The 17,090-nt window shown below is 41.3% G+C and overlaps 1 long non-coding RNA gene across 1 annotated transcript; it reads left to right on the forward strand.

Moving 5' to 3' along the window:
* The first annotated feature begins 272 nt into the window (after positions 1–272).
* LOC136230041 (uncharacterized) lies at positions 273–1,134 on the forward strand. Its single transcript, XR_010689243.1, has 3 exons — positions 273–505; positions 602–705; positions 793–1,134. It is a non-coding gene; the product is annotated as an uncharacterized lncRNA (long non-coding RNA).
* Positions 1,135–17,090: the final 15,956 nt, after the last annotated feature.

Here is a 17,090-nt window from a genome sequence, read left to right on the forward strand (position 1 = left end):
CTAAACAAGTAGAGACCTAATTAAAACGTGGAGGGACCTTATCGAAGCAATTAAAATAATAGGGGGTCCGAATTCATAAAGCAATAAAATGAGAGGGGGTAAGTGTGATTCGGAGGGACTCGATTGAACTTATTTAAAAACGTTAGGGGGGCCTGATCAAAACACGGAGGGACTTAATTGACGAAATTAAACAAAACGGGGTTAGTTTTTTAACACTGATAAATTAAGGGGTCAGAATGAAAATAAAGGGTATAAATTTGGATTTAGGGTTTTACTTCCTCATTTGTTCCAGCAGCCACCATTTCCGCTTCATCTTCTTCCTTCTTTCCAATTCCTAACCCTAGACGGCACTTGACCTTCAACTCCTATGGCCGACCTCTCTCACCGTGAGCAGAGACTCTCAACTCCGGGCAGCTCTCTCCTTTCTTCATTTCGAAGCCGGAGCGCCGGGCCTCTCGCGTTTGCGCAGATCTGTTCCGATCTTTCCGTCTGCGGCGAATCTACGGTAAGTTCTCGCATTTTCCTCCTATCCCCCTTTCTTTTCTTTCTCGTTTCGAGCGGGTCGTTCTGATGGCCATTTTTGTGTTTGCCGGTGAAACAGAGCTGAACCGCCTCTGATCCGTGCCGTTTAAGGAGTTTACAGGCGGACGGCCGTCGCTCGGCTCCTTAGAGGTCCGATCCACCCCCGATCTAGTTTCTCCTAAGGTAAATCGGGTCTGAGATATATTTTTTTGTTTACGTTCGTTCCTTCCCCGTTTCTTAACTTTTTCTCGTGTTTTTCTGAGTTCCTAGGGCTCGGGATGCAGATCTTGGCGACTCATTAACTTGTTACGAACCAGAGGACGCGGGGATGGTTTTTTGTTACGAATATTGCGCTCAACTTGTATTCTGATGACATTTACGGGGTTTTCCAGATTTATTAATGAAGAAATTTGTCTCCTTGCTAGTTTGTAATTCATTTTTGTGTATGGTTCTCTGAACCTGGTGTTATTTTTGGTGTTGAATCTGGTGTTATTGTGAAAAAGGGTCTCCTTTTTTATAAAGTTGGTGTTGCTATCTTTGGTTTTCGGAGTTTTAGGCTTTCACTGTAAAAACGTCATTTTTTTTTTATAAAGCTTCTGTCTTTAAGGTGGTTCTGGGGTCTTAGGGTTTTCACAGTAATAAAAAAAAGGGTCCAAGTGACAAAGGAACAAAACAGAAAGTGACAGGAATAGAAAGCGTGATTTTACCTTTTTGGAAGACCAGCAAGAGAGAAGAAGCTGCAGATTTTCCTAAATGACTTCCTCTTGTTTTTTCTGTCCCCCTATTTTGGGTCCACAAGCCTTTTTATATAGGCAGATTTTTCAATTATTTAACATAAAATGCTTATTAATTAGTGTTAAACTTCGTTAGTTAGTTTAGTGTATTTCAAACATTAATGGATAGCTTATGGGTTTTGGATATGGATTTGGGCTTTTGGACCCTTATAATTTTTTCAAACCATTTAATAAGATATACTGTTCATTCATATTTGTTATTTTCATCACATAAGCATTTAGTATATAGATTTTATTTCGTTTTTTAATTATTTAACCGAGAATTTACAATTAAAAAATAATTACTATTTTACAATTTGATTATTTCATATTTTACTATAATTCTATTAATATAATTAAACACTATTTCATTCATATTTAATCAAAGAAATAACATTCCTTTAATTAATAATGGACATCCTAATTAATTGATTTAATATTTATAACATAAACATTTAATCGATTATAAGGATTATATACACAATTTCAGTTTCCTTTTGCAAATATTAATGTATTAAGTAACTATCCGCAATAAAAATATTCACGAAATAAATTGGCTTAGACTCGTGAAATCAGAAAAAATATGATAATTTATCCCGGACAAAATAGGTATCTACAGTCGATACTGTCGATACAAGATGCATATCGACATACAGAGATGTGTGATTTTCCATTCTAAATCATAAAATTCAAACACAAAGCACATAAAACATAACCATAATTTTATATTATATATTAAAAAGGAAAGAAATACATAAAACATAAAAAAACGAAAAAAACAGAGTAACAAACACAAAATACATAAACAAAAAAAGAAACAAACACAGAACAACTAATATAAGTACGTAAACATTAAAAACAAAAAAAAAAACACAATTATTGGTACTCAGGACCCATTAACACCTCAGCGTAGTCCTTCTTGGACTTCTCCAAGTCCCGCTTAAGGCGCCTTACTGTCCTCCTCAGCCGCCTGTTTTGGGCCATGACTGACTCCAGAAGGTCAGACGTCTCTTCTGCAGCCCAAGACAATGAAAGAAGCCATGAGTTCTTCGAACTCAGGCAGAGGATGAGGTGGTGGTGGTGGCGGCGACTCTGGTGATCCCGGTGGTGTCGCTGCCATTGTTTTTGGATAAACTTGAGAATGAATAATAAAGTATGAACAGGTAATGAGTCTATTTATAGATGAAGGAACTATAATATGCATGGGGAATCTCAACAGACTATAGAGTGATATTCGAATAAGAGTGACATTCGAAGAAGAGTGAAAGTCAAATTAATCATTACCTGCATTTAATACTCACTAATAGAGTATTCTAGAAAAACGTCTATTCATATTCCGTCGATATACGTCGATATATAAGCCGTATCGACATTCATACCGACAATACTTCGCAGATACGTGCCGATAGGTGTCGAAATCTATGTTGTATCGGCATATATCGACGTATTTAATGCTTAGCGTGATAGTCAAAGTGATCATTACATGCATTTAAGGCACTGCTTAACAGATCATTCTAGAAAAACGGCTATTCATATTCCGTCGATATACGTCGATATATGAGCCGTATCGACGTATATGCGCCGATATGTGTCTATATGCAAGTTGCATCGACATATATCGGCATATCTCATAGTTTGAAGTGTGAATACCAATAATATATAATTTTCGTTAACTTTCTTCGTTTAGTTACAATAATATAATATATAATTTACTTATGTGTTTATGGTAATGCAGAAATATGTCCACCCCGAATATTTGTCTGTGTATGGTTTCGTGGGATGGAGAATGGAAAAAAGAGGGGCCCATGGACACTATGATATACGTTGGTGGTCAATCTAAGGTGCTCCATTTTACAACCCCAACTGATTACCAAACTTTGAGAGATAGAATTCACGCTTCCCTGAATGTTGATGCAACCTGTTTTGACATACAAATGGCAATGCACACAACATACGGTCCAAATAAACTTTTTGGACGATTAGCACAAATTGTGGATGACAGTGATATAGCTGGTTTCGTTGAGTTTTGTAGATGGAATAAACCCGATGTGATGCCATTATATGTGACTATGACTTCTCGAACAAGTGTTGCGGAAGTAAGGCGACCAATGGTTGCTGAAGTGAGGCGTCAAAATGTTGCGGAAGTAAAACGTCCAATTGTTGCAGAAGTAAGACGACCAACTGTTGGTGAATTCAGTCCACAAAATGTTGCTGAAGCAGAGGCAACCAGAATAAGTTATTGTGTACCTAACATAGAAATTGAGACTCGTGGTCCGGCAAAACATGTCATGAATCCATATACCCAATCTCCTCTTGGGCTAGACGATATTACATTGGATCACAATTGTGGGTATGATAATGTAGTGCACGGGGATGATCAAGGATATGGTAATGGATGTTATAACGATGACCATGGATACGATAACGACTACAATGGATTTGACAATGATGATCACGTATATGATAACGATCATCGCCAAAGATCCGTTTCAGAACCATCGATTGATAATGTTCAACCAAGTTTGCATGAGATTGATGGTGATGCAAGAATGAGAAGGAGAACGGATCCATTTCGTTTTGTTCCACAAGTACCAGAGGATGTAGACATTCCGATCAAAAGTACAGGATCTTCCGGGGGTGATGGGTTGAAGGCGCATGATATGTTCAAAAGCAAACGAGAACTGCAAGATGCATTTGGGAGATATTCAATTGATAATATGTTCGAATGGAAGGTGCATAGATCAACTAAGTCCTTGTTTGAGGTCTGATGCAAGCATGTTGACACATGCAAGTGGCGGGCTAGAGGTGGAGTCATACCCGGTTCAGATATGTTCATACTTCGGAGAATTGACAGTATGGACAGTCACACTTGTGATAGGGGTGGACAACTATTGCCACATCACAGGCAAGCGGGGAAACGAGTAGCAGGTATCATACTTAGTGAGAAGTTAGATATGGAGAATCGGGTGTACCGTCCAAGTCACATCATTTGGGAGATTGAAAAATTATTTTCAATCAACTTATCTTACATGCAAGCTTGGAGAGCAAGATGTTGGGTGGTAGATAGCACGAGTGGTACACCTGAAGAATCGTACATGTTGTTACCTGATTATTGTGAGACACTGAAATTTGTTAATCCAGGTACGGTGACACATATTGAAACTGACGATGAAGATAATTTCAAATTCTTCTTCATGGCCATTGGTGCTTCAATCCGGGGTTTTAAGGCACATATTCGCCCCGTTATATGTGTAGATGGAACACACTTAAAGGTCAAGTATGGCGGGGTACTTTATGTTGCGGTTGGAAAGGATGGTAATAATCAAATTTACCCTCTTGCATTCGGAATTGGGCCGAATGAATGTAATGAATCATGGGCTTATTTCTTCACCAGGTTGAAAGAATGTATTGGTGAAGTTGAAGACCTCGTCATAATATCAGATAGGAACAAGAGCATTGATTATGCAGTCAATATGGTGTATCCAAATGCGGTACATGGAAGTTGTGCTCAGCATTTGAAACAGAATGTGAAGGCTAAGTTTGGGGGCGGGAAAAAGTTAGACATAGCGTATTGGCAAGTTGCAAAAGCCTACCTCTGATTTCCAGGTAAGATTCGCCAGACTTCGTAGTATAATTCCGGGGGCAGCGGACTACTTAGAGGAAGCTCGTCAAGAGAAATGGACACGTGCGTACTTTTGCGCACGCCGGTATAACATTATGACGACAAACATATCAGAATCATTCAACGCGAGAATGGGAGATGGTAGACGTCTACCGATCACATTGTTGGTTGAGTATATAAGGACAATCCTTCAAGCATGGTTTCATGAGAGACGCACAAAAGCAGGTATGATATTAGGACCTCGTCCATGGTATAATAGTAATAGTTCTTATGTACTCACATATTGAAAATGTTTTTGCAGGGGAACGGGAGACATATTTGTCCACATTTTATAACGAGAAGATGCATAAACATGTCAATAAGTCCGTACAGTGTTCATATAAGCCCATTGATGCACACAATTTTGAAATCGGCGATCGAGGTAAGGGTGGAATAGTGAATCTGCGCGCGGGAACATGCACGTGTAGGAAATGGCAATTGTCACAATTTCCATGCAGACATGTATGTAAGATTGCATCCATGCACCGATTAGAGAATGCATATGCGTGGGTGCATCGATACTACAAAAATGAGACTGTACGATTGTCGTACCATGAACCCATACATCCACTAGGACACCAGTCTGAATGGAAAGTTTGTGAGCCTCCTAGGCGGGTGCTTCCTCCTAAAAAGGCTGCGCCTAGAGTGGGACGTCCGAGAAATCAAAGCCGAATACCATCACGGGGCGAGGAGGTAACTCCGACAAGGTGCACCAGATGCGAGCAAACTGGTCATAATCGAGCGACTTGTACTAGTATGTTACGAGTTCCATCTCGGCTTCCACCAACAATATCGAGTGAAGCAAGCTGTTCTAAAAACTCTGCTGGCAAATAGTGTACTCTATATTATGTATTGTTACTTTGTATTGATAATTTGTGTATTGATAATGTGTATTGATAAATTGTGTACTTTTTTCCATAGTGTACTCTTCCTAAATAGATTTAGTTGGTCTGATGTTAACAACCCCTTTATCTATTCTGCTGCTTGTAGGTTACACCTAACCGTGATGACGCTTTCCGTTCCAAATGCTTTTTTGTATTTATATGCAGGTTTCTTCTTGGCTTTCTTCTTCGACGGAGAGGCTTGCTCATCTCTCTTCCTCTTGTCTACACGATCATGCTGAAAAATGTTGTAGACATATCATCAGGGAACATAAAATCAAGCTAATTATAACGTTGACCTAGAATGAGCTAGCGTATGCTAGAATAAGAGAGTTATCGGCAATATAACGTCGATATGAATGTTCTATCGGTAATATAACGTCGATATGAATGTTCTATCGGCAATATAACGTCGATATGAATGTTCTATCGGCATTATAACGACGATATGAATGTTATATCGGCAAACTGATCGACGATATGAATGTTATAGCGGCAGTATATCGTCGTTATGGATGTTCTATCGGCCATTAGGCTGTCTATGAATATGTACTATCTACAATTAGGTTGCCGATGAACATACACATCGACGAATTTCAACCAAACCGAATGACTTCCTAACACCAGACGAACCCAGAAAAAACCCTAACACCAGAAGCAGTAAACGAAACGAAACAAAACGAAATGTTCCTTCTCAAACACAACAAATGTACATGCAATAGAAGAGAGAAACGCAAATATAAAGTCAAGTTACTTACCCTCTTTTTCGTTCTTCCTTCTGAGTTCGATTCGTTGTTTGAGCTTTGTGTTCTCGCCATGTCAACTCCAAGTAACAGAGATTCGCCGGATGAAATGTACAAAATCGGCCAATGAATCGTCGAAAAGTTAGAGAGATGAATAGAGGGATGTTAGGTTAGAGTGATGGAAGTTCGAATATTGAAGAGCGGGAGCGGAGTGTTAGAGATGAGGGTAAGGTTGGAAATTAGTTAATGAAATGTGTTAGTTTTGGTGAGATTTTGAAAGTGTGTTAGAAATGAAAACTAACCCCTTAAAAGGTGTTAGTTTTGTAATTGTCCCTTGTTTTATTATATAAGAGAAAGTGAATTTTTAGAGAGAAAACACTCGAAATACAGCTGTAGACACTGAGTCGGAGGACCTGTGACGAAAACCTGAAAACAAGACGGTTGAAGTGATTGATTCCGGAAGTTTTGAAAAACAAAAAATATATAAAGAATAATAAGCGAATGAAAATTAGCGGCACGGCGCGGGTGCTTAGCGGCATCTGGCACGCGGACGACAATGGTCGAACGCCCGCTCGGCGGCGCGGGACGTGCGCTCGACGTCCGTCGGACGCGCCGCAAGTGGCACGCTCTCGACGTCCGAGCAATGCCCGGGTCCGGTGGCACGGGGCGCGCTCTCGTGGGCCGCTGAGCGCACGTGCCCGGTAGCACGAAGCGCGCGTTCGGCGGCCACGACGTGTGAGCGTCCGGCGGCGCGGGACGCGCGCTCGGCGGCCGCGGGGTGCGCACGCCCGATGGCTCGAGGCACGTCCCGAGGGTCGTCGGGCGGGCGCCCAACCACGTCGGGCGAACGCCCGACGGAGGTTGGGCGCTCGCCCAACGATTGTTGGGCGGCCGCCCAACAAGGTTGGGCGAACGCCCAACGCTAGGTTGGGCGGCCGCCCAACCCCAATGGGCGACGCCCAATTTCTTTTGGGCGTCGCCCATTGGTCCGGGGACCCGTTTGTCTATAAAAGGCACGGATCCCCATGCAAAAAAAAAGGAGGAGAAAGGGAGGAGGAAACCTTAGAGAGCTTCTCACACTAGATATTTTTCTAGAGAGAGGAAGTTGATTTTTTTAGGAAAAAACATTTTTTTTCCTAAAAATTGAAAATCTCTAAATTTCCTAAGTTCAATTTTTACTAAATTTTTTTATAAAAAAAAAACGGGAGCTCGTGGTTCGTGGAATCAATCGGCTTCAACTGTCAGATACCGAATTCAAGATATTATCCGAGGACTAGACTCTTTATTTTATTTAATTTATTCTCTTCTTCTATTTTTATGCTATAGTTTTTATTCATTTAGTCATTTATTTATTTTGTCACATTTTATTTAATTAGCGTATTTATTTAATTTTCGTTTCGTGTTAAATAAAATTCGGTTTTGTTTTAAAATAAAAAACCTCGTTTTGATGTCCCAATACGAACCGTGATCCGATAAAAGGTAGTTCGGGTATCAAAAACGTTGTAATTACAAGTTTTTAATTTAAAAGGAATTTCCGTTTTCGACTATGATCCATCTTTGGTAGTTCGGAAACCCAAAACGATTGAATTAGATTTAATTTAAAGCTTTTGAATAAATCTGGAAACATTTAGGAGTGCTGCTGTAATTTACCTATTCTGTCACTAAATGCTGTTTACCGACGGACTTTCCGTCGGTAAATCTGCCAAAATATAAAAAATGCCATTTCAGTCCCTTTTTCTTAACTTTTAAACTTTTAATCCCTAGTACATATATATAAATATGTAATATATGTTTTTCAAATTATTTTAGAACTTTAGCATATATAATCATTCTAGAATATTTGTATATTATTATTTATTCCATTTTACAATATAAGTATAAGTATATATATGTATTCCTTTTTATTAATTTTGGTTATGTTTTAAATGTTAGTTATTTGGTATTTTGAGAAATAATTAATATATATCAGCATATGATATTTTTGGTATTTAAAACTATAGTAGTTATATATATGTATAGTTTTTGGAACATTTGGATTGTTTTAGTGATTATTGAATAAAATTATTTTTGGATAAGAATTATTTTCTTAGTTATAGGATTTACTTATTATTTTCACATTTTCAAAGTATAGATATATTGTACCTATTATTTTTATATATACATATAGCTTCTTTTGTATTAACTCTTATTTTATATTCTATTTTTGATTTAAATGTATATACGTATGTACAAATTATTTTCTTTACCCTTTGAGCCCATTCTTGGGTCCATATTTCAAATGAGCTTTATTTAAGTGTAAATATTAGTTAAAATAAGTTTATTGTTGTAATTATAACAATTAGAGAGTCCATTAAATAAGTGGGGAAAATAAATCACAAAAAGAGAGTTTTCAATTGAATTATTTAAACTAATGAGTTTTTTTTCTAATGTAAATAAATAGAGTCATTCTTGTTAATATTCCAAATCGTCTTCAAAACACCACGTTTTAAAACCTTAATCCGTTCCAAAGGCGGATTAAAGGATCATTGTAATTAAAATCGTTTTCTTTGCAAATAATAGATTTTTGGAATCATTTTCTTAAAGGATTTGTACAAAATGAAATTGACTTGTATGTTTAACCACGTTTTCTTATTAAAAGGTTCTTTATCTCAAACGTTTTCAAATACTCGAGTCGTTCCAACGGCGATTCGGGTAAGCTTCATCAAACGAGGTTTTAAAACGCTCCTAAATCGTTCCAACGGCGATTAAGGTGCGAACCATGTAAATAAAACTCATTTTGGGGAAATAAGTTAGTGTAGAATAAACACACAACATAACATTTAAATACGGTTGTAAATAAATCATTTCTTTCTTCCCTCTCTGTGTATGTATAAACATAAATGGATGATTCTTTACTGAGGTGGCTTTTCAATATCATATGCTCAAAATGGTTTCTAAAAAGAGAAAGAAAAGGGTTTCAAATGAATTTTAAACTTAAAGAAGTATACGATTAGTCCGTTATCGTCTAACATGCTGAGTAGGAGGCCGGTGGTTCATAACCGGGCGATATCGGGGTGCCTAGTAGCCTTTCTCCAGAAAGGAGCTAGCCTTCTCGGCTCGTACCTAAGTTTCCCGAACCCACACCGGTCTCCCGCAAGGGATCGGTGTTCATTTTCCCGTTCGTGGGTGGCGACTCTTCCATATCTCCGAGCTCCGGTCCTGCCGAGCAGCTTGATTCCACGATTGGTTGCTTTCGGCGCCAATCACCGCTTACGTCGCCATGAGGTTGTCCACCCCCCGGTCCGCCCGGGAGATTAGGCCGCGGCACCTCGTCTAACAAGTGGCGACTCTGCTAGGGAAGCGAGAAATTTGATTCCGAAAGGCGTGTATTAAGCCCTTAACGGGGACGGATCGTTTTACTTCTTTTCGTATGCATTCATATGCATTATTGCAAACCCTTTGGGTAATTTCCGCGAAACCTCTAGCGAGAGTCCATTCGTCGCTCGAAAGAGGCTAGCGTAAGTTCCCCCTTACAGTAAGGCGCCAGAGGGTCCCCATCTATTCGTTAGGGGCGAATCTGTGCGGTCCTATGAGGTCCCGCGGTCAGCCGTGTCAGCATATAGTAGCCTTAGAAGTTTCCATAGGATTACCCGTTACTATTTTTGATGTGATAAATGAATCAGTTCGTGTTTTCAAACCGCCATGATACGTATCTAATCCTAAAGTATGTAAAGAAAATGGGACGATGTGTTAATATATACTTATGAATCGACATACTAATTACCCTAAAAAACATCGAAACGATTTGAACTAAAGACGACTTAGTCATCTCATATGAATGAACATGTGCGACCCGCCTTGTCCCTTTCGGTGTCCCGACGAAGGCACATGTTCAGAAAATGCGTTATGACGTAAGCACGTATTAAGTATGAATCGGTTTAATGTTAAAGATAATTACATTTCGATACAAAAGACTATATTAACAATAGCCGTTATTCACATTCTTTAAATAAATTGGGATAAAACGAGATCAAGACGAAACGAAAACGAAGAACATTTCTGTCCTGAACGACCCTGTCATAACGTGAAAAGTTTCGCACAAGTAGCCCGTCCCTTCCGAATGAAAGACGAGCTTTTACGTTATGCCTCGTGTCGTTCTTAAGAGAAATGGATGTGTCCGTACAGATGACTAAGAAAATAAAGAAGAGAAAAATGAACTAAATGACCAAAATCATTCCGAATCTATGATATATATCAATACCGAGAGTAGTTAAAGAAAATAAACCAATGTCGTTGAGTACGTGCCTCGAACGAGTGTATACCCCATTTAAAATCACAAAGCCGAATTAAGCCAAACCATATAATTGCGCCATATGGACGAGACTGCGGGTTTTGACTAACGACTCGATCATTTCGACCGTTACCAAAACTGCAAGAAATATGGCCCGATGTACGTGTTTGCTTAATTCGTGCCTAAAGGAAAGAGAACGGTGATGTCCTCGCTTTGAATAAACATGCGATTCAACGAAACGTTGATTTTCTATAACCATACTAAGATGATATATCCCGTAGGATTGGGAAGAACAACGAACTGTTGCTAGCCGAAAGGTTACCGTGCGCTCAAAATAAGACTCGCCGTCTTTTCACGTAGCTAAAATGAGCAAACGGATCCTCGACGCTAAGAACAAACGCGTTACGCGATGAGTCTATTCCCTAAAATAAAATCCAAAAGTGATTCCATCACTAAATGAACACATGGTTATGTCTCTCGATAGATCCAAAAGATCCCGTTGTAATCCAAAAATCGAGACACAAACCCGCGCGAACAAAAGGGAACGAGTCATTGACGATAACGAACGATCGGACTAGAAGAATAACTCATACCCCGTCTAAAAACTGAGATGCGCTCAAAGGGAGTCAAAACCCGAACTAATGCGTCTCACGAAAGGACGAAAGACGAGTTATTCCGAAAGGACAATCCAACTTGGTCGATTTCTTAGTCACTGAACGTTGATACGTCAAAACGAACTGTATTGTCTGATGGATGATTTACTTTCCCGCAATAATCGACGGCATCATGCGTCCCCTGGACCGCAATGTAAGCCCCAAACCAAAATCCTAGGAAAGAGACCTGGACCAACGAGTGTGTGGAGGAATAAGGGTGGAAGAGAGATGTTGTGATACGTGTAAATAGAACTAACGTTTGTTCTTCTTATCTTATAATCGTAAATAAATAAACGCACACACCACGAATCATGCATATAAAAATCATGCATACATACTAATGGATACCGTTCGCGCAGACGTCATCATTAAGCGGTTGTGGTTTTGCGAGAGTGATCGGCTTGTCAGACAGTTTGATCAGCTACGAGTAGACAGTTCAGAATCAGTAGTTGTGGCTTCTGAATCATCTTCGTCTGGGTATACTCAGTCTTCCGTCAGTATGTCTGCGACCGACGAGAAAGTGGCTGAATTGGAAAACTCTGTGAACAATATCAATGATCAGCTGGCCGCAATCTTGGCCCAGCTAGCTGAGTTAGCACTGAAGGACAACAAGAGTGGTAGTAAGCGTGCTGAGAATGAGGTGAACGATGGCCCTCGCTTTGGGAATGAGGAGGATTATCAGGATTATATCCGAAAACAGCTGGAAAAGGAGAAAGCTAAGGAAGAGGAGTGGAAGCAACACATCACGCAGGAAGTGCAGGACTTGCGCGGAGGAAGTTCCGGAAGTCAGGACTTTTATAACTTGAAGAATTGTTTGTCGGCAACAGCTTTGCCTCTGAAATTTCGGCTCCCTGACATGAAAAAGTTCGATGGAACGGGAGATCCCACCGCTCATATGAATCAGTATGTTGCGGTGATGAAGCACACGATCCTGACGGAGGATCAGGTCCTAGGGCTATTTAACACCTACTTAGAGGGGGCTGCCCTCACATGGTTTCATGCGTTACCAATGGTGACAAAGAAGGATTGGAAGGAATTAGCGAAGTCATTCATCGCTCAGTATAGCTTTAACACCATACTGGAGGTCACTTTGAAAGAGTTAGAGAGCACTAAGCAACAGGCTGGGGAATCCTTTTCCGATTTTGTGAAAAGATGGAGGGCTAAGGCCGCAGTGATGAAACAAAAGCCGCTCGAGCAGGATCAGATCCGAATGGTGGTTGGCAACACGTTGCCGTATATCAAGAATGAGTTGCGGTATATGCCATTTACTGATTTCAATCAGATGTATAGTTGTGCCTTGACTGTTGAAGGGGATGGAGAGCCGAAGAAAGCTTATACCAAATGGACGAAGTCTGGACATAGTGCCGGAGGGCCTAGCGCGAGTACGGAATCCGCAGCAGTGAAAGTGCTTGATCTTAATGCTATTAAAAAGAGGCAGTTCGTCAAGTTCGATCAGACTTACGCAAAAGTTTTCGAACGATTGCAGAAAAAGGGGCTGCTGAAAGCTCTTACTCATTATAACAAGACACCGCCTCCTCCGCAGATACAAGCTAGGGGATATTGCGAGTTCCACAGCAATTATGGGCATATAATTGAGAATTGTGAGAGTTTGAAACACGAAATCCAGGATTTAATCGAGGAGAAAAAGATAGCCGATCCTTCGTCAGCGAACCCTTCCACTAGGCGTAATCCATTGCCTAATCATATGGTGAGCATGATCGGAGTCGGCCTGAAAGAAAATGTAGTGATGGAATCCTTCGAGGAAAATGAAGAGGAGTTGTTGGACTCCGATGAGAAAAGGAATGTGGGGAATGGTTTATACGTGTCTGTTTTGGAGGAAGAGCCAACGGAAGAGGTGGGGGACGATAGAACTAAAACTGAGGAAACCGAGGAAGTATCATCTCGGAGGATCATGCCTGTGTTGAAATTGTTTAGTGGGGTAGAAGACCCCGAAGCTCATTTGTATGGATACATGTGTGCTATGTTTGGAGAGCCATACAAAGTGGAAGAAGTCGCTCCATGGTTCCATCTTTCGCTGGTGGGCGAACCTTTGAAGTGGTTTCAATCGCTACCTGACACGACTAAGCATGATTGGTCACTGATGTCAAGCTTGTTTTTGATGAAGTATCGAAGAGACGAAATACGGGCAGGGGAATACAGCGCGATGCAAATTGGGCCTATCAAACGACCGTTTCCAACTGTCAACAAGTATAATGAAGGGAAGGACCCCATGGAGCACTTGCATTTTTATCTGTCGGCTATGGGTCCTCTAGGTTTCAAAGAGGAGGAGATCACAAGCTTGTTTTGCAACTCATTGGCAGGAGATTCACTAGTGTGGTACATGTCTCTTCCAATGCACGTTAAAGCAGATTGGGCAAAAATGACTAAGAGATTCATCAAGAAATACGCCGCACGGGAATGTCCAGAGGAAATGCCTGCATTACCCGAAGAGGAGACACCTGAAGCAGTAACAGCCATGTCTAAGTATAAGGGAGATGAGAACCCCATTGATCACATAAACCGTTTCCGTGCCTATATGTTTGACACGGGACTCTACCGAAGTGAGTTAGTCCAACATTTTCCAAAGACACTCATAGGAGAAGCTTTGACATGGCACCGAATGCTCTCGGCAAAGACAAAAGGGGACTGGGGATCCCTCATGGAGGCCTTTGTGCAGAGGTATGAGAGGTACATTCCGTGGACAGGGTCATTGGAAGATTTAGAAAGAATCAAGCAGTTTCCTGAGGAAGCATTCGTGGATTATGCTAGAAGATGGAGGTTCAAGTATGCCTCGTGTCGAGTCACCTTGAGTGATCAGGAGCAACTCATGTGCATCCGGAAGGGTGCTATTCCACTCATGGCTAGAAGAATGAATGGAGTGTTCCTTAAGGACTATGAAGAACTGATAGGCTGGGCTTGGTATGGATCATCGGACCCTTCCTACATAAATCCAAATGTCCCTCACATAATGGATCTGATGGTCGTGGACATTTGGGGAAGTTCCTCCGACGAGGAAGGTATCAATCAGAGGGTTCCGATCAACATCTGGGATGAGTCTGACGATGAGTCGGAAGTGGCTGTTAGCGCTGAAGGAAAGATTATGCCAGGGTTTGAGATCTTCAATGATGTGGCCGACTGGGGCAGTGGAAAGGCGAGCTGCTTTGCCGAGGAGATTATGATGCTGGATTTAAATACCGAGGAGCAGGTCATCACTATTGAAGCAACTGCGGGAGCGGGAGATGAGCCTAGTACCTCCAAAATTCACGAGAAGTCCGAAGGCCCTAATGATGAAAATTGTATTACTGCTTTGTTTGAGTCAGATGATGTAATCACCCATGCTATCAATGAAATGAATTCTGATTTTGCTTACTTGCTTGATGTCGATCATGATCATTCCATGCATTCTCATTCATATAACATGCCTGCATTTGAAATCAATACAATAGAAATGTCAACTTTCAATCTTGGTACGGATGAAAATCCTAAACTTATACAAATTGCTCAAGCATTAACTATTGAAGAGAGAAAAGAATTTGAGAGAATAATTAAAAAATACGAAATTGTATTCGCTTGGACATACGAAGACATGCCTGGAATCGATCAATCAATCCTAACCCACCGCATTCCAACTTACCCCGAAGCGAAGCCCGTAAAGCAGAAGCTCCGACGTATGAGACCAGAATGGGCAGATAAGATCAGAGAGGAGGGGAAGAAACAGTTAGAAGCAGGATTCATTGAAGTAATCGACTATCCCCCTTGGGTCGCAAATGTGGTGCCCATCACGAAGAAGGACGGCAAAGTGAGAATGTGCGTTGATTACAGAGATCTTAACAAGGCATGCCCCAAGGATGAGTTCGCATTACCTCATATCGACGTATTGATCGACAGCGCAGCGTCAAGTGTATTACACACGAATGTGGAAGGTTTCATGCGCTACATGCAAGTTCAGATGGCCGAAAAGCAGAAAGCGAAAACCTCGTTCACAACTGAGTGGGGGACATACTGTTACAGGGTAATGCCGTTTGGTTTGAAAAACGCCGAGGCAACTTACCAGAGAATGGCCACAGCACTGTTCTATGATATGATACACAAGGAGGTAGAAGTCTACGTGGACGATATGATGGTCAAATCAGAGACAAGAGAAGGGCATTTTGCCGCGCTCGAGAAGTTTTTGGCCCGAATTGCAGAATTCAAGCTAAGGTTAAACCCGAAGAAGTGCTTTTTCGGCGTTTCGTCGGGGAAAATCTTAGGCTATGTAATCGGAAATAAGGGAATCGAGGTGGATCCTGATAAAGTAAAGGCTATACAGGAGATGCCGGTGCCGAGAAATGAGAAGGAAGTGAGAGGGTTTCTGGGGCAGGTTCAGTATATCAGTCGGTTCATAGCGAGACTCACCGCAATCTGCGAGCCAATCTTTAAGTTGCTAAGGAAAGACCAACCCGCTACTTGGAATGATAAGTGTCAGCAAGCTCTGGAGAGCGTCCGGAACTATTTGTCTAATCCGCCAGTGCTGAGACCGCCTAAACTGGGAAAGCCGCTTCTCCTCTATGTAGCAATTGAGGAGCGATCTATTGGGGCAATGTTGGCTCAAGAGGGAGACACCGGTGTGGAGCACGCGGTGTATTATTTGAGTAAGAAATTCATGGAGTACGAGCTCAAGTACAACATGATCGAAAAGACATGTGTGGCAGTAGTATGGTTGACAAAGAAACTGCGGCACTATTTCCAATCGTATAAAGTGATCATTATTTCTCAGATGGACCCCGTGAAGTATCTATACCGAACTCCATCCTTGACGGGGAAATTAGCCAGATGGTTGTTACTTTTGTCCGAGTTTGACATTGAATATGTGACAAAGAAGGTTATCAAAGGGAGGGCCGTGGCAGAATTTCTGGCCAACCAGCCCCTGAATGCAGAGGAAGAAGAGATAAGTTATGATTTCCCCGATGAGCACTTGAACGCAATCGAAGTTATACCGTGGAAAATGTTCTTCGACGGAGCAGTTAATTCGAATGGAGCCGGAGTAGGAGTACTACTTACCTCACCGGAAGGAGAAAGGATCCCGATGGCCAAGAAGTTATCCTTCCCTCTCACCAATAATATGGCTGAGTATGAAGCGTGCATTTATGGCTTAGAGTCATTAGCGGCACTGGGAGCATCATATGTCGAAATCTGGGGGGGCTCAAAGTTGATCATTGAACAGGCACAAGGAAACTGGGAGGTAAGAGAAGAAAGACTACGTCCATATCTAGATCAGCTAGAAGGGTTGGCACAAAGATTCAAGGAATGTCGTTTCTATCATATTCCTCGAGCACAGAACCAGGCGGCGGATGCCTTGGCTACTTTGGTGTCAGTTTGGGACAACCCCCGGAACCTTGCTTCGAAGCCGTTGGTATTGAGAAGATCTCACAAACCATGTTACGAGGACGTAATGCTGTTAGGGACAGATGAAAAACCATGGTATTTCGATATCGTGAACTTCATGAAAGATGGGACATATCCGGCAGAGTCAGAACCTAGGGATCAAGCTGTGATTAGAAGGCTAGCTCGTCAGTTCGTCATCCACAACGACTTGCTTTACAAAAGG

The sequence above is a fragment of the Euphorbia lathyris genome, chromosome 5, assembly GCF_963576675.1.
Source record: "Euphorbia lathyris chromosome 5, ddEupLath1.1, whole genome shotgun sequence".
Lineage (NCBI taxonomy): Eukaryota > Viridiplantae > Streptophyta > Magnoliopsida > Malpighiales > Euphorbiaceae > Euphorbia > Euphorbia lathyris.